The sequence below is a fragment of the Giraffa tippelskirchi genome, chromosome 10 (assembly GCF_054371585.1).
Source record: "Giraffa tippelskirchi isolate mGirTip1 chromosome 10, T2T-mGirTip1v1.2.pri, whole genome shotgun sequence".
NCBI classification, from domain to species: domain Eukaryota; kingdom Metazoa; phylum Chordata; class Mammalia; order Artiodactyla; family Giraffidae; genus Giraffa; species Giraffa tippelskirchi.
Genome location: NC_137284.1, coordinates 14,387,680 through 14,408,291, shown reverse-complemented (window position 1 = coordinate 14,408,291; position 20,612 = coordinate 14,387,680). Strand labels below are relative to the sequence as shown.

Sequence of the window (20,612 nt, the reverse complement as noted above, 5' to 3'; positions counted from 1 at the left end):
ATACAATTCAATTTCTTTCTGTTCAATTCAATTTGATTCCATCTAATTCAATTTAATTCAATACCTTCATTAACCACATACTCTATTAGTTACAAGCTGGTATGAAAATTAAATACAACCCCTCCCCACACAAGGAACTTAAAATAATTGATGAGCTACTGTTTGAGGGGCTTTTATAACTGCAGCATGAGCATGCTAAACATTACTGAGTATAACACCAAAGGTGTCAGGAAGGACTTTTATATGATTGTGACATATTGTGCGACAGAAAATAGCTGATCCTGCTTATTTTATGTATATTTACTTATGAAACTACTGCATGGCTATCTTGATTTTTGAGGAAAAATGCAGCTAGAATGAATATGTTTTGAAAGACAAAGGACAAGAAGAAACAGGAAAAAAAAGTGTGCCGCAGCATGACAATATCTTCAATGCAGCATTAACAGTAAAAGGAATAAAAATCTAGCAGCATTTAAGTGTTCATTCTTAAAATCACTTAGATCTTCATTATTTTTCAACAGAGCAAAAGTGTTTGCTTTTGCAGATGTTCTAACACAAATATTCACTTTCCAGACCGATAAAAATAGCAGTTGTGTGCAGTTATGACCACTAACACCATTTGTAGACATGTAAAATCAGAAAAGATTAATCACACCAATATGAAACAGGCAATGCATGAATTTCTAAATTATTCTGCAGCCTCAGGTCTAGATCTCATGGATGAAAAAGGGTAGCAGCCATACTTTCACAAGAGAATGTATGTTCCTAAGGGAATCTGACGTAGTATATACTACTCCCAGGACTGGAAGTCAAAGTCTGTCTTTGGTTTCTATAAACAGTTTGCATCAATAACACGTGATGGGGCAAAGCATTTTTTGTGTCGCTCCACATTTCTTATCTACTTTAGTAAATTTACTGCTTTATCAGTAGCAAAAAGCTCTCTCTCCCCCAGCTTATATCAGTGAAGGATAGCACTTCGAATGTCTCACTTTATTTTAACGCCTGTGCCTGCTAAGTTGCTTCAGTCCTGTCCAACTCTTTCTGACCCCATGGACCATAGTGCACCAGGCTCCTCCATCTATGCAATTCTTCAGGCAAGAATACTGGAGTGGGTTGCTAGTCCCTTCTCCAGGGGATCTTCCCAATCCAGGGATCAAACCCGGGTCTCCTGCATTACAGGAAACTTCTTTACCATCTGAGCCACCAGGGAAGCTCTTATTTTAATGTCCATGTTCCATTAAACGTGAATGCCTTCTTCATCCATGGCACATTAATTAGCATTTAAAATTTAGGAAGTTCTCACTCTAGGCCATGGGGTTGCAAAGAGGTGGACAAGACTTTGTGACTAAACAACACTCTAGGCTAGACTCACTTAAGGAAGCAAAAATTCAGAAGACACTCTCCCTTGTCAGTGCTTCCTCTCTTCCCATCCTTTACTCATGTGTTCATCAGCTCATCATCTGTGTAAGCTCGCCTTCCATAGTCACTGCCCTCTTGGAGCTTACATTTGCTTGGGAAAGACCAGATACCAAACAGTGTACATGAATGGCTATCACACTTGCCTTTTAGGTAGTAGAATCTTCTCAGCCAATGAAATCCTACACTGAAAGTTCATCAAGTTATGAAATTGAGCTGTTTATTTGGGGTTGGGATGGGAGGATGTATAGGAACCCAGGATTGCAATCCAGGGCCGTTTCTTATTTCATTTCTTTTTCTATTTAATTGGAGTATGATTGCTTTAAAATGTTGTTAGTTTCTGCTGTACAATGAAGAGAATCAGATATATATATACACACACATATATCTATCTCCCCTCCCTGGTGGGCCTCCCTTACCCTCTACCTCCAACCCCTCTAGGTCATCATAGAGCACCGAGCTGAGCTTATCTCAGTTCTAACATTTCTCTCTTCTTCCCACTCTCCCTGTTAAATGGCAAAGTTTGAGACGAGGGTATAGTTTTGTCATACTCGGTATTTACTGAATAAAAATAAATATGTTTCATTTTTAATTATAAAAGAGGAGTGTGTCCTATTTCTCCACCCACTGCAAGAGTGACTTCATAAGTAAAAATATGCTCTCAAGAGTTCTTGCTGCCCTACACCTCTCACCTGTCCCCCACCCCTCCTGAAAGCATTGCACTCAGCATGGAAGACCCTCTGCTCCTGCAGCCTTCCTAGAAGATCCACTGCAGAACCACAGAGAGAACCAGCATTAACTGAGCACCTTTTGTGTTGTGGGTCCCGTGCTAGATGTTAAAGGTACAGCTAGTGATACTGAGATGACAAGGATGGATTACCGTCAGGATCATGCAGGTGAAGAAGCAAAGATTCAGAGAGGGCAAGGATCCAGGTCAAGGACACCCAGATCCTGCCTGAAAGAGACAGGATTCAAACCCAAATCCACTGGGTCTTATGTCCACCTGCCACTGCCTTGTTACCTCTGTGCCACCATGCTGCGCCTCTGTCACTGTTCCTCTGCATTTCTTCTCTCTCTCCATCTCCTTTGGCATCTCTCTCTCCCTCTCCAATTCTCTTTCTCTCTCTCTCTCTCTCACACACACACACTTCCCCTCTGCTTGGAAATACCCACTCCTGAAGTGGAACACTTGGAAGGTCCACGTGGACTTTCTCTTCCCCGCCCCGCTGACTGCCATCCCAGGCTGCAGCAGCTGCTGCTGAGGCCACAGCATCAGCAATGCCAAAAAGCTGTTTTCCTTCCACTCTAGTAAACATGGTTCTATTCACTGGTGAGTTCCTGTGTTTGTTTATCTGACGAGCCCCTGCGATTGGAGGAGGAGGCCCAGATGCTGTTAACCCCTCCCAGGCTATGGCTCTCCAGCAGCATGCTCTCCCCACGCCTGCCTTGGCCCTGAACACACGGCTCCACTGAGCTCAGACGCAGGGCTGGAGGAAGGAAGGTGTCTTTGAGGTGAGACTTGGAGGTGAGCGGGTGAGGGCATAAACAGCACATCTGCTTTCATTATCCGAAAACAAATTTAGTGCCAATAAAAGGTGTTCAAGTGAGAAGACTGGGGATGGAAATTGACAGTCAAAAACACAGCCATACCTGATTCTACTTCTAAGGTATCAAATCCTCTGCAACAGGACTTAACTCCATCCAGCCCCTTGGCAGGGAGCTCGGACCCTTCTGACTTCATTCTCTGGCCTGCCAGCTTTTCTTAAACCTTTGGGATGTCAAATAATGCTGTCTTAAGTGGTTTATAAAAACTCACTCATTCAGCCTTCACAAGGGTTCTAATGAGTCACAGAGAGGTTAAATGATTTGATCAAGGGCACGCAGCTAGTGAGCAAGGGAGCCAGGGCTGAACGCAAGGAGTTAACCATCGTGCCGTGCCGGTTATTGACCAAAGGACACTTATTTTTAGACATATTCTGAGACCTATAAGTGAATCGATGGGAATTTTAAATTTCTTCCTAAATAAATTAATGACCAAAAGCCTGACATGGTAGCTGAGTCCATGCTCTTCAGTCAGTTACTGTTTGCCACCTGACCTTGGGTTATTGAATCTCTAAAAGCCCTGGTCTCCTTACCTCCTCACTGAGGGAGATGGTCACATGCGGAGGCGGCAGACTGAGGGAATAATGTGTTGGAAGTGGTACCTCACTCTTTACTGTGGATGCCCATCCCTGGACAATGACATATCAATCACAATGACACACGCAGGGCCTTTTAGAGGATGGAGAGGAAACCAAACCAAATCAGATGAAACCCCCCCACACACCACTTTCATTTGGTATGGATTTCAGCTCTTGACAACCACTGTTACTGCCAGTAGAGATCTGAATCTCTAAATGTCCACAGCAGTTACGTTCCCAGAAAAAGCATCATCCCCCTGCCCCGAGGGCTGTGCACCTTAACAGACACCTTCTGAGAGCTCCTGAGACTCTGCCCACATCTGTCCCATACCCTCTTCCACCCTCTTCCATCCCTGCCCCAAGCCTTCTGAAGTCCTCATCAGGACAGCCTACCTTTATTGCTTACCCCTTGCAGCATCAAGGTCCTGAACGCCATCTTAGCAGGAAGGGCAGCTGGTCATTTGCCACATCCTCTATCTCAATTCCATCATCTTTCCATCATCTCACAGAATTATTTGGCTAAGTTTGTCATAAGCTACACAAACACTTGAACTAGCTTTAGGAAAGTCAGCAGTACTCCCTAAAGGGATTCCTTTATTCCACTCAAGGTAGATTGGTGATATCCCTAAGTCTCCAGTGGCTCCCAAGCTGGGGTGTCCCCTCCAGCTGCTCCCTCCTTCTCCCACTGCACCTGGGTCTTTGTGGAATCACATACACTTGATCCACTTACAGTCGCCAGCACAAAGACACACTGAAACTAACTCTGCTTCCATCGATCTCTCTTCTCCAATGTGAAGATCACCACTATCACCTTCCCATCTTACTGGAATATGTTGAGTAGAAATGCCATAATAAACACAAAGTTGCTTTGAGATCTGCAGAGAAAGGATTTTATATGGAAGTGCATTCAACGTTATTTGTTGTGTACGGCTAATTCACCCTGTTGTTGTTACTAAGTTGTGTCCAACTCTTTGTGACCCCGTGGACTGAAGCATACCAGGCTTCCCTGTCCCTTCACCATCTCCCGGAGTTTGCTCAAACTCATGTCCATTGAGTCGGTGATGCCTTCCAACCATCTCATCTTCTGCTGCCCCCTTCTCCTCCTGCCCTCAGTCTTTTCCAATTCACTTTGCTGTGCAATATAAACTAACACAGCACTGTAAAGCAACTAAAGAAAAATAAAAACGGCAATCAGTCACATCCAACTCTTTGAGGGCTACATGTCCATGGGATGGACATGCAGAGGACAAAATGGTTGGAAGGCATCACCAACTCAATGGATATGAGTTTGAGCAAACTCCAGGAGATAGTGAAGGACAGGGAAGCCTGGTGTGCTGTCAAAAAGAGTTGGACACAACTCAGTGACTGAACAACAACAACAAAGTGAATGAGGGCTACATAACCATGGGATTCTCCAGGCAAGAATACTGGAGTGGGTTGCCATGCCCTCCTACAGGGGATCTTCTTGACTCAGGGATTGAACCTGGGTCTCCTGTATTCCAGGTGGATTCTTTATTGTCTGAGCCACCAGGGAAGCCCAAAGCAATTATACTACAACAAAAATTAATTAAAAAATTATTTGATTATTTTCAGTGACTATGACCCTAATAGGAATCACTTGCTTTCATCCACAGATAATGTAGACAATGGCTTTGTAACTAAATTGATAGATTTGTTTAAAGGAAAAAAAAAAAGTAAATCAAGATTATAAGGTGATAATCCTGAATCTTCTATGGAATGTACATAGCTATAGATCAAAGTCAGGCCCCTTGTGCTGTGGAAGCCAAGGCACACTATTTTATTTTAATTTTATTTCTTGGTTGAATTTTGCTGGGTAACCCTATCGGTGCTACTGTAAATAGACCCCAAGAATCAGTGCAACTACTCTGGGAGATGGTGACGGAGGGAAGCCTGGAGTGCCGCAGTTCACGGGGTCCCAAAGAGTTGGACACAACTTAGCCACTGAACAACAGCAGTAATTCTGGTGGGGAGCTGACAGCTGTTACTGGAAGTGAGATGAAAGTGTTAGTCACTCAGTCGTGTCCAACTCTTTGGGACCCCATGGACTATAGTCTTCCAGGCTTCCCTGTCCATGGAATTCTCCATGCAAGAATACTGATGGGGGTTGCTATCCCTTTCTCCAGGGGATCCTCCTGTCCCAAGGATAGAAATGGGTCTCCTGCATTGAAGGCAGACTCTTTACCATCTGAGCCACCAAGGAAGCCAATAGCTACGGGAAGGCAACCCACCGATCAGAGTAATCAACCTGAGGAAAAGAAAGAGCACACAGTCACTCCATGCCTTCCGTTTCAGGGAACACCTGGACAGCTTTAGCTTAATGAATGCTCTATCTGAGGTTTTGAAGCAAGCATTTGCTTAATTTTGTAAGAATTTTATTTGGAAGGTTGGGGTCGGAGAGGAGAAGTGTTTCTTCTTTGTTTCATAGTATTTCACACTCAGAAGGTCAGCCTCCGCCCTCACTAACCCTCTCTCCCTTCTCACATCCCAAGGGACCATGCGTAGGTTGGCCCAGAACCTCAGAACCCTTTTCTCTTGCATTGAGAGGGTGACTGGAAGGCACCCTACAGGAATTCCTGTTTCAATGACAAGATTATCCTTATCCTTGGCCTCAGCAGGATGAGAAGAGCAGCTGTAAGAGTTACCAAGACCTGAATCTAGTGCCTGGGTCTGTCCTTCATTTTTTGGCCCTATCCTTACTTTGAACACAGGGAGAACAAACCTTTTAAGAGGTCAGGTTCCAGTGTCAATGTGGATTGGACCAAACTTCATTTCTACCCCTTAGTTGATGGGGGATCTTGGGGACATGAATCAACTCTCCAAGCCTGAGCTTCTCACTGGTAAATGAGGAACATGGCAACAACTTGATCCCAGGGTCAGTGCAAGCAACATTTTATAACACGTATACCCAATGTTTAGTTGAGAAGTATTTGTGTCAATGGTATACCATTGCCGTTAGCAATTTCCATCAAATGTAATATTTGAAAACTATCAAACGGTGTACAAATAAGATGAATAACACAGAAAAGTAGTATTGTTATTTTTTAAATTTTTATTATTTTCGCTCTTGCTTTGGGTCTATCCTGGAAGTGACAGGAGACATTCTGAGAAAAGGAATCACAGCCTTTTACTTACATGAGGCTTTGAAAGACCTAATGTTGTTGAGAAACACACATTTGCTAAACATTAGTACAAGTTTAAATGAGAATTTACACACACACACAAACACAGACTCACTGAGCCTGGAAAATGATTCTGAAGACAGAGAATTAATTCTATACTTCCTGCCTTGCTGAAAGAGAGGAAGGAGGGAGCCTCAAAATCAAATAACATTTCCCTCAACTATGAAACTTGGAGTGAATAAGCGATTGACTTTTCCATTTGGTGCCTTAATTCCTGTCTGTCAGATTTCCTGCCATGTCTTGCCCAGAAACGTTACCATCTATCACTCTTCTGGAATCAGCCAGGCCAGGTACATCTCTGAATCTCATTCTCCCTCTCTGGTTCCCTGATAAGCCTGGTTGAGCTGAGGGCTGTTGACAAGATTCCTATTTTCACTGATAAAGTACCATTTACACTACAAATGGCAAAGAGAATAGTGGGGTGTGTCATTCAAACACAAGCCACCACCCCCACCCCCCACCCCCCCGAGGGAAAACAAGGCAGGACTTCCAAACATAAAATGCTGGCCTCCAAAAACAGAAGAGACGGGGGAGGGAAGAGTCTGGAATTCCAATTAGCATGCATGCCAGCTCTTACTTGGTGAAATCAGGGATCATAGCCTTGTGGATTAAGGATTAAGAGCAAATTTGGCTTAGTGAATATTCCTCCTCTGGATAAATGTCTGTTGAGGATTTAGAAAACATTTTTTTCTAAACCAGTTGGGTATTTTCTTCACATGCCAATATTTTTATTTTTATTTTTTAATCGTTACATCAACTTCTATATACAAAGCCTGATTTTTTCCGCCACATTTTAAAGGTGAAACCTCCTCCACCAATTTAATTGATCCTCTTGCCTCCAATCTCTCCACAGCCAGGGAGAGGAGCACTGGGGCCACCGGGCACAATCAGCAGGTGACCCCACCAGCGGGGTCAGCCCATCATGCCGTCAACTCTCACAGCACTGAATCCAATCTGCAGGGATCACAGTGCCATAAGCTGCCTGCATTCCCGAGTTCGCGACAATCATTTCCGAAATGGACTCAGCACTTGAGAAAGCTTTTACATGGCTTTGCCCCGCACATTCTGGATCAAAACTGTAGATGGAGTGGCTTGGGGAACAATCCAGGGTGGCAGGGGTTAGCGGGGACTCTTCCTTCAAGGATGATCAGGGGAGAAGGGAGCACCTGGCCCGTCCTGCTGGCAATCAGTCAGTCCTCCACCACCAGGGACTCGGTCCTTCCCCTCTGGTCCCTCCCTCCTCACCCCAGAAACACCAGAGGCCAACATCACAGATAAATAATAGCCTCCAACAAAAGAATGATACAGGGACTTCCCTGGTGGTCCAGTGGTTAAGAATCTGCCTGCCAGTGAAGGGGACATGGGTTTGAGCCCTGGTCTGGGAAGATCCCACATATGATGAAGCATCTAAGTGTGCTGCCCCACAACTACTGAGCCCAAGAGCTGCAAATACTGAAGCCCACAAGCCTCGAAGCCTGTGCTCCCTAGAGCTTATGCTCACAAGAGAAGCCACTGCAATGAGAATCCCATACACGCAACTAGAGAGGAGCCACAGCTCACTGCAGTTAGAGAAAGCCTGCATGCTGCAACAAAGACCCAGCATAACCAAAACATAAATAAATAAAATTAATACTAATAAAAATGATATACTGAGCGAAGGGTGAGAGGGGATCTTGGCTCACTGTGGCCACTTCACTTCCTCCCCGTCCAGTCTCTTGGGACACAGCATTACCCACAATTCCAGACCCCAAACAGACTGAAAACGGTAGCTGAGTGTGCAGATTCATCTACACCCTGGCTCCAACCCACAGTCACTGTGTAATAACTCCCCAGGGCCTCAGCTTACTCATCTGTACAATGGGGATAATAATAATATTCCCTTTCTTACAGAGCCATGGTAAGCACTGAATGAGTTAATACCTGTGAAATACTCAGGACTGTGCCCGACATAAAAGTATTGTTATCACCATCATCATTATTCGCAGGTGAATGAAGACAGATATTATCTGTATTTTTCTGCAGATGTGACCGAGACTTAGATTATGTAGTCACAGAGCTAGGATTCAAACTGACATATATCTGACTCAGGACGGGAAATGCTTAACCAAGAATCAAGATGCCTCTCTTGGTCAAGGTTATCCAAGCAGTAGGCACCAAGACATCCTTCCCACCTCCTGACACAGGGTTTGGCTCTAGCGCATCAAGTCCTACTCATGGAGTTCCTACTACCAGTTAGACACAGTGATGCAGAAGAGGTGGTAAAGTTGCTTCCCTATCTGTAGGGAGGAATCCCATGTAACCGTGAAAAGACAAACAGCAGAAACAGGCAAATAAGGACGAAAGGGAAACGTCCCCCCATCGCCCATGCAGCGTCCTGTGCTCTGCCCTGGAGTCAGTGGATTTTCAGATTAAGTGTGCTCAGCTGCTCCCGTCTTGGGAGGTTTTGTCCCTGGTGAAGTTGTGCCCTCCCTCTTGCTTAACTGCCTCGTCTCCATCCTTGAAGTGCCTGATGCAATGGCTCTTTGGTGTGGAGCTCCTGGCCTCTGCAGTCTAGACTACATTTCCTGTAAGCCCTCCACTGCACACAGTTCCCCCTGAAGCCCAGATGTGCTGTGCTGCGCTGATGTCTGTCTCCTCACTTGAGAATAACACCCATGGAGGCAGGGGTGGTTTATCCATGGTCTGACCACACGCAGAGCCCGGTATACAGTGAAGGATTACTGACTGCACCTCCTCCAGGGACACGACTGCCTGGCCTCTCCCTCCCCTCCTTTGTCTCCTGTGAACCTATTTCAGGAATCTCCAGAGAGGACATATCACGAAGAGGTGTGGTCGTCCACGCTGGCTGTGAGGACAAACCGTGGACTGTCCTGCAGCTCCAGAAGACAGGGCGAAGGAGGCAGCTCTGGGAGCCCACCAGCTTCAGGTCCAGGCTCCACCGTTCTAATAGCCCCAAACAGGGCAGTGGGTCTCCCGTCACTTCCCTGGATGGATACTTTTCAGCCAAACAGCTGGTGTTCAAGCATCACACAGCACTACAGGGAAGGGACATCTCTTTCTCCCTTCCAGCCTTCCTGCTCTCCCCATTCTCTTGCCAGTGTTCTTTCTTTAACCCGACTCTGTCACACTGTCAGTGGCCTCAGCTAGGTAAATGCCGCTGAGCAAATTTCCGGTCACCTTTGGGATGGCCCAACCCAGAAATTCAGAAAAAGGTCAGTGCAAAAGCTGGGAGGAAGATATGGATGGCATCTTTCCAAATAACCTGGAAATGGGCGGGGGGGGTCCTGTAAGCCCTGTTGGAGAGCCTCACAGGAAGGGACTTGAAAATTCAGAAACTGGGTATCAAGGTTCCCCTAAGTTGGAGCTCCACCTCCATCAAGTAGCCGGTACATCAACCACACAAGAGCTTTACAGGCTGCCCTCCTGGCTGAGCTAAATGGAAATGCATGTCCCTCTTTACTTTGTCTTTTCCTCCCTCCAGGGTTCCCCATGGCACCTCCAGCTGAACAGGGCGCTGTGCCTGTCTCCCAGGTAAAGCGCGTCTCCACCAGCCACCAGGACTGACATCGTATAACCTGGTCCCACGCGAGTGAGATGGAATGAACATCACCAGCATTGCTGACAACCAGCGAGGCTGCTGGTGAAGGGCCCACTCCTCCCACCAACTGCGGCTTCAAGAGAGTCTCTGTTGACTTCAGAAGCTATGTTTTTGGGGGATGGGTCCTCTGTTCACTGGGGGTGCCACCTCCTGCCTCCTGTTCTTTGCCATCTCCATCTCTGCCTCTCCCAGCTCTGCTCACAGGCAGGAGGCTGACTGGGTAAAAGGACCCAGCAAACCTTCTCAGGAGTAACCAGTCCCAACAGCGGTGACAGACAAAGGGGAAAACTCACTCTCCTTTCTCCTTGGAAATGCTTCATGCCCACGTGACCCACTATGGTCTCCATTCCTGGGTCATCTGCCAACGTCTTCCTCCAGGGGTCGCTTGTGAGTTTTTGCAGACATACTTTATGCTTGGATTTTTCTCTTCTGTGTCACACAGGTCTGAGTTGTTCTTTTTGTTGATTCTCATCAGTAGGCATGTGAGGTGTGCAACCCTGAAGTCAGGAAGGCACATCACCTTGCAGTTATATTTTCCTTCCACTGCATTTCTTGTGGCTTGGTCATACCTGAAAAGCTGCATTTCCTTTCTTTGGGGCTTATAATTAGCAAAATACAAACAAAAATCCTGGGTCATAATCCAGGAGTCTTTTTCTCCAGGGTTAGTTATGTGGAGTCTCTTACAGGACAATGGCTGACTCTTCAGATGTGCTCCCGCCTGGCCCCAGGCACAAGCCGGTCGCTGTCATGTGTTTTAGCAGCTGTAGCTCTCGGGTGACTGAGATCACAGTTCTTGTTATTTCTGTGTGTTGATGTTGTCACTGTTGCTGCTTGGTTTGGTCTGGTTTCTCTGTTTATCTGTTCCAAGAATGTCAGGATGCTAATTCTGAAACCAAGGTGACTTCTGCTGGGGTTTCTTGACTCTGGGTCCCCGAGCCATTGTCACTGCCAGCTGGGACCAACCATCCACCAATGTCTACCACAGTCACATGGTTTTCTCACACATGGCTTCAGAGGGACTCTGGAACCATGACCAGGAACAAAGGACTCTTTCCACTTAGATGTGTGAGAAGAGTCTGTTCTTCTGTTTCCAGAGGGAATACAAGCAAAGATTCATGAGCTTTGATGGTCCTGCTTTTCACCCCCAATAGGGAATATCAACCCCTCCGTCCTTGGCAGCAAAGAAGGGCGCACCCGCTGCCAGGTTCTGTGTGGTGTAGACCCAGAGATCGTTATACAGCACAGAAGGTAATCTGATCTTCCAGGGAGGCGCCTGGGTTCTGCTTGGTGCTGGAGGGACAGGTGAGGGCTGTAGGCATGAGGGTGGGGGGCACTGCTGCTCCACAAGCATGCCTTCAGATTCAGCAGAAGAGGACGCCTGTGATCCACCAGGCAGCAACGTGTTTGAGATGCTCAGGTTCATCCCTATACTCTGGGCTCATCCGAAAAGCTGATCAAGAAGGAACAGCATCTTCCTCCTAAAAGTTCAAGTGTAGCTGAGAAGAATAGGTATGAGCATAAACCTAGGTGCACACACACAGGTGTACACGGCTGCAAAGAAACGATATGAAACTAACTAAGGATGAAAAGTTAGGTCAGCATAGAGAATGAGGGAGTTGGGGCTACACAGGCGACCAAACCACACACTCAAGACAGCACACAGTTGACCCACTCAGCTCTGACCTTGAAAAGGACTCTCATATGGGTCAAGAGCAGGATGGAGTCCTCAAGATCATGCTGAGGAGCAGTTCACTGGGAAAGAGTTCTCTTCTCTTGGCCTCAGAACAGTGATGTGAGAAAACACGGGGGCCTGAGGGACAGCAAGGATGTCAAAGATGTGAGGGTGCACATCATCCAGCCAGTCCACGAGGGTCAGGGATGGAGCTGAGGCTAGGGAGCTCATATCTTCTCAGAGATTTCAGCGATGGCGAGGTTCTGGCAGACTCCCTTCGTTTTGAAGTTTGAGAATTCTGATTTTAGAAATTTGGGATTTTTTGCTTTCAAATGATGGTTTGAAACCATGCCTTGGAAGGAAAAGAAAAATGGCATCTGATGTGGAAACACTGCTGTTCAAAGGCTTGTAGACAAAGTATGCATAAGGGATATCCAGGAATTAGCATCAGGGTGGCCTGGAAATGCTGGCTGAAATCTGGCCTCAACACTAAAAGATTGTTTAGATAACTGAATAAGACTCCCTTCCTGGGCATTCAGTGCCAGAATCATGTTCATCCTTGCTTGAATGACTGATGTCATTTCAGATCCTAGTTTATAAGAGCATAGAAGACCTAGCAAAGGAGATTAAAGGATACTAGATGGACGGATGGCTGGGTGGGTGGATGGATGGATGGATGGATAGATAGATGAATTAACAAATGGATAGACTGAGAAGGAAATGGCAACCCACTCCAGTATTCTTGCCTGTAGAATCCCAGGGTCAGAGGAGCCTAGTGGGCTGCCGTCTCTGGGGTCGCACAGAGTCAAACACAACTGAAACGACTTAGCAGCAGCAGCAGACTGATGGATGGATAAATGGATGGATGGATGGATAAACAATGTATGAATGAAAAGATGGATGGATAGACAGACGGATGGATGGACAGATGGATAAATGGATGCCTGGATGGATAAAGGACAGATGGTAGGCAGACAAAACACTCAGCTGCTTCCTCTGCTTCATGGTCCTTTCTTCTCTCTATAGAGTATCTTGTCTCCATCCCACGTAATGATCAGAAAGACACAGAGAACATGGGGAGCGCTGTCTGGGGATGATCTATTTTCTGTACTCAGCATGTTCTTGGAAACCTGTTGTCCCCAGGAGAACAGGTGAAAGCCTGACACTGTCAAAAGAGTGGTGAACACTTGCTGCTTAATTTTTTATTAATGGTATTAAAATTTCCTTGCCTAAGCCATTAATCATTAGGTCATATGAAAGGCTTATGTTTATTCAGAGATAATAACTCACATCCTCACAGTAAGGATGTGTGTTTTCTCCACTGGTCAGTGGAAGTGCTGCACTGTTATATAAAGGGATAGATTCTTTTTTCTTTTTCTTGTTTATTTTTACTTAGAACAGTTAGCTCAATTTAACAAATATTTATTGAATGTCTCTGACAAAGATAAATACAATATAGTCTCTGCTGTAGAAAAGATCAGAATGATAGCAACAGTGACAAAAACGTAAGAATTGTCATTGCTTCTTGGACATTTACTGGTTGCCAGCCTCTATGCTAAGCACAGGATCTTATTTATCTCATTTAATTCCCAAAACCATCCTATGAAGTAGACGCTCTTTTTATCCCCATTTTGTGGAAAAGGAGGGTTGAGTATGCTGAGCAACTCGTCCAAGGTCATGCAGTAAAAGATGTTCACGGTTTGGTGGGAGAGACAGGCAGCTGCATAGATAAAATACATTGCAGTTTCTTAATGTATATAAGCAACTACTTTTCTATACACAATCAGGACAGCAGGATTCTCTCACCTGTTTATTTCCCATGGTCAGGTCAAAGAAAGTGAGCTGGTGACTGTGAACAGTGAGAATCGGGCCTGCCCCCTGTACCAGGGATGGAGAAATCCCAGAGCAGAAAGCAACCCCACTGCCAACTGACCCACACCAAGAAACACGCTCGGAAGATACCCCAGCGCTGACTTAGCAACACTCAAACTTGGGAGCTGAGGACCCTCCATGCCTTTCCTGCTGAGTTCTATTTAAGGAATTGGTGGACTAACCATAGAATAGAATATTAAATAGTCATTGAAATCACGTGTCTAAACAATAAGCGCTCACATAGAAAATCATATTATGTTTGTAAAAGAAGCTAAATATAAGGAAATGCACCTGAAGAATAACTTCAGACAGCTCTAGGTATAGAATTACAAACTGAAAAAAGAAGTGCTATCAGTTTTTTAAGAGAGTCGTCTCATTTGCACTGCATCTGTGAGGGCTGGCCCATGACTCCGCCCGGTCCACTCCTGTCTCTCCAAGTCCTTCTCCACTTCTCTTCCTTCCAGCAACACTGTCAGCATCACCTTCCATTTCCCTCAGATCTGCAGCTTCCCACACAGTGCCAGAGCTTAACCCTTTCCTGCCTGCAGAGATGTGAACCTGCTTATCACAGGACCACAAACCCAATAAGCAATCTGTTCCTACAAGAGAAGCCCTCTTCTCCCCATCTGACCTCAGCCCCTTCCTCTAGGCTTGCTCTATGGAGGCACACTCAGGGAAGCAGAGACGGTGCTGGAATTGGATCTCTTTAAGTGACTCTCACCGTCTACACCCTTATGAAGACGGAAGGGGCCTCCCAGATGGCTCAGTTTTAAAGAATCCATCTGCCAATGCAGAAGATGCAGGTTCCATCCCAGGGTCGGGAAGATCCCCTGGAGGAGGAAATGGCAACCCACTCCAGTAATTCTTGGCTGGAGAATCCCATGGGTGGAGGAGCTTGGCGGGCTACAGTCCGTAGGGACTGCAGAGAGTCAGACACAACTGAGCAACTAAGAGCACATACACTCATAGAGACCGATTAACCTCCTGCCCCAGGAAACACTTGCAACAGCAAGAGGGAAAGCCTGGTTCTCTCTCCTTTTCCAGCCCTTCTGTCCTGTATTGTTCATCTTCTCACACAGTTGTGGAGTGCCAGGGGGACACAGAAAGAAGACATAATTTTGATCTGGAGAAGATGCACAGTAGAGATCCTTGGTGATTTTTGTTTTATTGGAGTATGATTACTTTATAATGTTTTGTTAGTTTCTGCTGTAAAACAAAGTGAATCAGCTATATGTATACATATACCCCCTCCCTCTTGGACCTCCCTCCCACCCTCCATCCTACCCCTCTAGATCGTCCCAGAGCACAGAACTGAGCTCCCTGTGCTATACAGCAGCGTCTCACTAGCTACCTATTTTACACACGGTAGTGTATATGTGCCAATGCTATTCAATCAGCACTTTTAATTTTTGCACAATTCTTCCATTTGAATGCTCTCCTCTCCTCTCAGACTCCAGCGGATGCTGCTGGGACAACAGTAATCCCAGCTTTGCCTGAATATCTGGTGCTGGGTCTGGTTTTCCTTGCGTTCAGCTATGGGGAGAATAACGCAGTCAGGTGCTTGAATTGACCCAGTGGTACAGCCAGCAGCCGTAATGGGTGACCACTTTCCAATCCTGCAGAAATGATGTGTGCGTGCATGCTAAGTGCATGCTTCAGTCATGTCTGACTCTTTGCGACCCAATGGACTATAGCCCACCCATCTCCTCTGTCCATGGGATTCTCCAGGCAGCAGTACTAGTGTGGCTTGCTCTGCCCTTCTCCAGGCGATCTTTCAGACCCAGGGATCAAACCCATGTCTCTTATGTCTCTTGCATTGGCACATGGGTTCTTTACCACTTTCGCCATCTGGTACTCATTTCCCAAGTTGAAAAACTGAGTACTAACTCAGGATGGCTAATGTTAAATTACAGAACCATAGTTACCATTTTACAGTTTATTAATCTGCCAATAGATGTAATTTACTTGATCTTCACAATGCAACAATATTCTCCCCATCTTACAGATGAGGAAATTAAGGTTCAGAGAGGCACAGTGGGCTTCTCAAAGTCATACTGCTGGAATTGGTTCCTATGTCTTCTGGTTCCAAATCCATTATCACTTAGGACCTTCCAGTGATTCAGAAACACAGTGCCCCAGCTTCTGGCATCAGTAACGCTCCTTCTTCTGTTCCCACTGAACAGAGAATCAAGACTCCTGAACCTCGAGCTTGCTGGTGATTGCACATTCATACCCACTGAGTGACAGCAATCTATTGCCGGGAATTATAGTTTAATAATCCTACAAGTCAGCACATTAAGGCCGAGAGACAAAAATAAAATGCATGTCTTTCCAAATATGCTTCAGGTTATTCTGAATACACGTGAGTGGATTTGACAAATGAACGTCCTTTGCTATCGGCACTGCAGGTTGAGCTTAGTGAATGTCCTTTGTTTTCACGTTCCCATCATCAGTTCCACCTGATTCTCTCTGGTTCTCTCCATTGCCTTGACTATAAATTGAAAACAAAACAAAACAAAACAAAAATAGTTCCCCTAAAAAACAAGCCACCACGAGACACACACATACACACAGGCACACACACACACACAATAAAATGAAGAGCAAAAACAATACACAGGCTAATGTGTGCATTTTAAACAAAGAAAGGCCCTCATCTAGATAAATGTAACTGAACCCCCTTTCTTTTTAAATACTGGGTGTGGAAGACTCCAGCTAGTCTAATTTGTGAACAAAAGGGCAAAATGAACATGCATTCCTAAAATGTGCCAGGAATTATGTCAGGTAACCAACTGACTGAGTCTTTGCAACAACCATGGGACTGGCTGTTACCCGTTTTTTATATGTATAATGAAACCGGGTACTCAAGTGATGTGTCCATGGTCAGATAGCTGGCAAAGTTAGGATAAATCTTACAAGGGACCCTTCTACTTTCAGGCACAGACCAAGCTCTTTCACAAACATTAATGAACAAAACAAAGACCCTACTTTGAAGGAGCTCATAAGCAAGTGAGGAGAAACAGATGACAAATAATACAAATAAGGAAAACACAAAAGATTAGAAGGTGATGATGGCTGTGAAAAAAAGAAAAACTAAGACAGGGAAAGAAAAAGAATGGAGACTGTGAGTGGGAGTTAGGGCTGCTCTGCCATCCTGTGTGTGTGGGGGGGGGACACTGAGCAAAGTGGGGTCAGATTGAAGACCTGGGGAGGGGGAAGCAGCTAGAGCAAGGGCCCCCCAGAGACCAGCCTGGCCACTGTGCCCACAAATACACTCCTCAACACAAAAGCCCAGGGGCAGGGCAAGTCTGCAGAGCCAGGCCCCAGGAACCAGGCTTGAACAGAACAAGGAGCAGGTCAGTAAGGTGAAGGATGGGGGCTTGCCTGGTGGAGCAGTACTATGAGCCCGGAGCTCCTCCCTGGAGAAGGTATTAGACCTGGTGAAGGGTGCAGAGGACACAGGAGGCAGGCAGGTGTGATCTTTCAGGGCCTGCTTTTGTGATATTTAATTTCATGTGTCAATTTGACTGGGCTAAGGTCAGTCCAGATAGCTAATTACATCACCCAGATCACTCAGACAGCATCTCTGCCAGGTGTGTTTTGGCAGGGGTTTCCATGGGAGGTGAGCTTTCCAAACAGTAGGCTGAGTCAGGAGGACCCCCTCACCAATGCGGACAGGCATAATCCATCCAGCAAGGGCCCAGAGTGGACAAAAGGCACTAGGCACACCTTGAACTAGGACGTCTGTCTTCTCCTGCCCACAGAACTGGAGCTCCTGGTTCTTGGGTCTTCAGACTCAGACTGACTTACGTCATCAGCATCCCTGGATCTCCAGCATCCAACGGTAGATCACAGCAGCATGCCCTCGGCCTCCAGGACCTCCGGAGCTGATTCCTAGGACAATTGTTCTCTTCCCTATAAATCCTACTGGTTCTGTTTCTCTGGAGAACCTCGGCTACTACCATGGGCTTCCTTCTCAGGAACCTGCCTGAAATCAGTCTTTCCTCTGCCAACAGGACTTCCAGGAACTTGTGCTGGGACAGCCGGGGAGGACTGTGCCCAAGTGGCATCAGGCACCGAAGGACCCCTGATCCTGGGCTAACGCTACCTCCACACACTCACTTCCTCCTCCAAACAGCCCTAGGAGGCAAGTCCCAACACCACACCCGTCCTTTTACACAAGGAAACAGACTTAGAGAAGTCCAGCGACTCGCCCAAGGTGGATCACGATTGCAAATGGCCCTGTTTGACTCAAAAGACCATGTGCAGTCCTTGGGACAATAACAAATGCCAGGCCAGAGAACCCACTTCTCTCTTTACAGTGAAAAAAAACTTCACTCTGCGATAACCCTTAGCCAGAGATGGGTATGCTGGAAGCATCATTGGCCAAAAAATGCATGGGGATAGCAAGGGAGGTCAAGAAAGGTAGACTGATGGAAATGATGCTTTATGCTTAGGGAAAACAAACTCAGTCTGCCCTCCATTACCACATTCAAACAGTGACATGGGACAAGAATTCAGAGGAACTCAAGCCGGGAAGGGAACTCACAGCACAGACAGACCCTGGTTCTTCTCACCGACATCACTTGTGCAGGTAGAAAATCACCCATTGGCCAAGTGCATGTGTAGACATGCACACGTTAATATTTTGTTTGCAGAGCTGCTTATTTACATAGTTAATTCGGGATCTGTTTGCAAACACAAATTAGTTTGGTGCAATTACTTTGTGCACGGACACGGAGTCATCCGCTTCAGCAGTTTAACGGCAGGGAGAATGGCTGTCTCGTAGCATATGGCTGTCTATATATAATCACAATATTACCTGCACATATTAGTTACATAGCAGTTACATTATAATTAGTGCTGGTTTTCAGCCATTTAAAGGTGGGGGAAAAAAAAGTCTTTTAATTAAATCAGCAAGGTGTTTTGAGCAGAGAGAAGCAGCAGAGAGCTTAATGATTCATAGCACTCCATCAACTGAAATGGGACGGGCATGCCAGCATCTTCTTGTCTCCCAGGAGGGGCGATGCTCACCTGCTAACAACAGTGGGTATTGTCTCTACGTGACCTTGGACCCAAGATTTCACCTGCTTTCAAAGACTCATCTGCAGGCCCTCAAACATGGAGTCAGACAACTGTCAGAGCTGGAAGGGACCTCAGCCATGGTCTGACCCACTGATCACCAGTCAGAGAGGGCAACGGAGGCCCGGGCAGGGAAGGGAGTGGCTCTGAATGACACAGTTTAGGGGGGAAACCTGAGACCAGAACTCAAGTCTCCTGACTTGCATGCCTGCGCTGTTGTTAAGTGTACCACCAGCATCTGAACGCATCATCCGTCACACTTCTTGAAATGCCCCATGAGGACCATTTTCTCCTAAATTAAAATTTCACACATATTAGACACTCTCAGAAAATGAAGTGGTATCACACAATCCACTGGTAATGAATACATACAAGCCCAGAGTTGAGAAGCCTGTCCTAAGTCATTCAAGCAAGTGTGCAGTAATCTTCAAATTTCTTCACATGGTTCCTAGTACTTGTGCTGTTAACAGTGTGCTGGCTCCTGAAGGCAGGAGTTCACTGAGATTCATTCGAGTGGAAGGAACCGAGGCCTGTCATCTGAGCTCCAGACACAGCGTTCCCTGGGTGATGCTCGGCAGGTGACCGAACCTTCTCCTGACTTCTCTGTGATACTGAATTACACACTCAAACGCTTTCCTCTCCTCTTCATTATGAAAAGAAAGCTTTCTTCCAAGAGGTACTGTGTTAACATGAGCCTCAAATGACAAGAGGTGGTGACATAATCTCGAGGTTGATATTGCCACCTCTACTTGGCTAGGACAGGACAGAATATTTCTTACATCCATCCCGCCGCCCCCCACCATGCCATCAAATACTGTCTGCATCTTTCTTAAGGGGAAAATGTGAACTTGGGGACAAGGGGAGGGAAGGCTCAAGATGCTGTTATAAACACCAGGCCCATTCAGGAAGACGAATGGATCATCAACATCTCATCCCGCACCATCCCTGTCCTTCCTTCCCAGTACACATTTAACACTCCAGGCCAAAGAGACTGAACATCCTTAGTTGCATAAGACAAGAAACAGACCCCAGGAGAACAGGAGAAGAGATTGCTGGTGTCCATCAGGAACAAACGACCATGTAATAACTCTGTAATTACACGGTAACGAGAGCAGATTGAGACTGTAAATTACATCCTTGTCACCTCGGGGGAACGATGCGGCTCTATCTCGCATCTACAGAAAGCGGCAGCGCATGGTCCATAGTCACTGAGAGATAAGGGAATTCTTGGCTGCTAAAGCAGATTTGCTGCTGATGACAGGTGATAGACAGACAGGCCGAAATCTGGGATTTAATGGTTTTCCGGGTGAGACACGACTGCCTCACCATCCGTAGCAAGACATCAATTATCCAGGTAGCATTCTCTGTCCTTCACATCAGAGGGACTGATGAAGGTTCCCCAAATTAGAGACAAAATGCAAAGGCTCCCCAATACACACACACACAAAAATGCTCATGTGTGCATGGGCGCACACACACATACCAACAGCCAATTTACATTGCCTGGAACATTTAATCTGCAGACTTTTGAAACATCACTATTGTAACATTTCACCGAATATTTTAATATTGCGAAGAATATTGTCTCTTTT

General features: G+C 46.0%; 1 protein-coding gene across 4 annotated transcripts in view; it reads right to left on the bottom strand.

Moving 5' to 3' along the window:
* The window catches only part of NTM (neurotrimin), a 961,781-nt gene that overhangs the window by 256,264 nt on the left and 684,905 nt on the right, over positions 1-20,612 (bottom strand). The window lies entirely within an intron of this gene.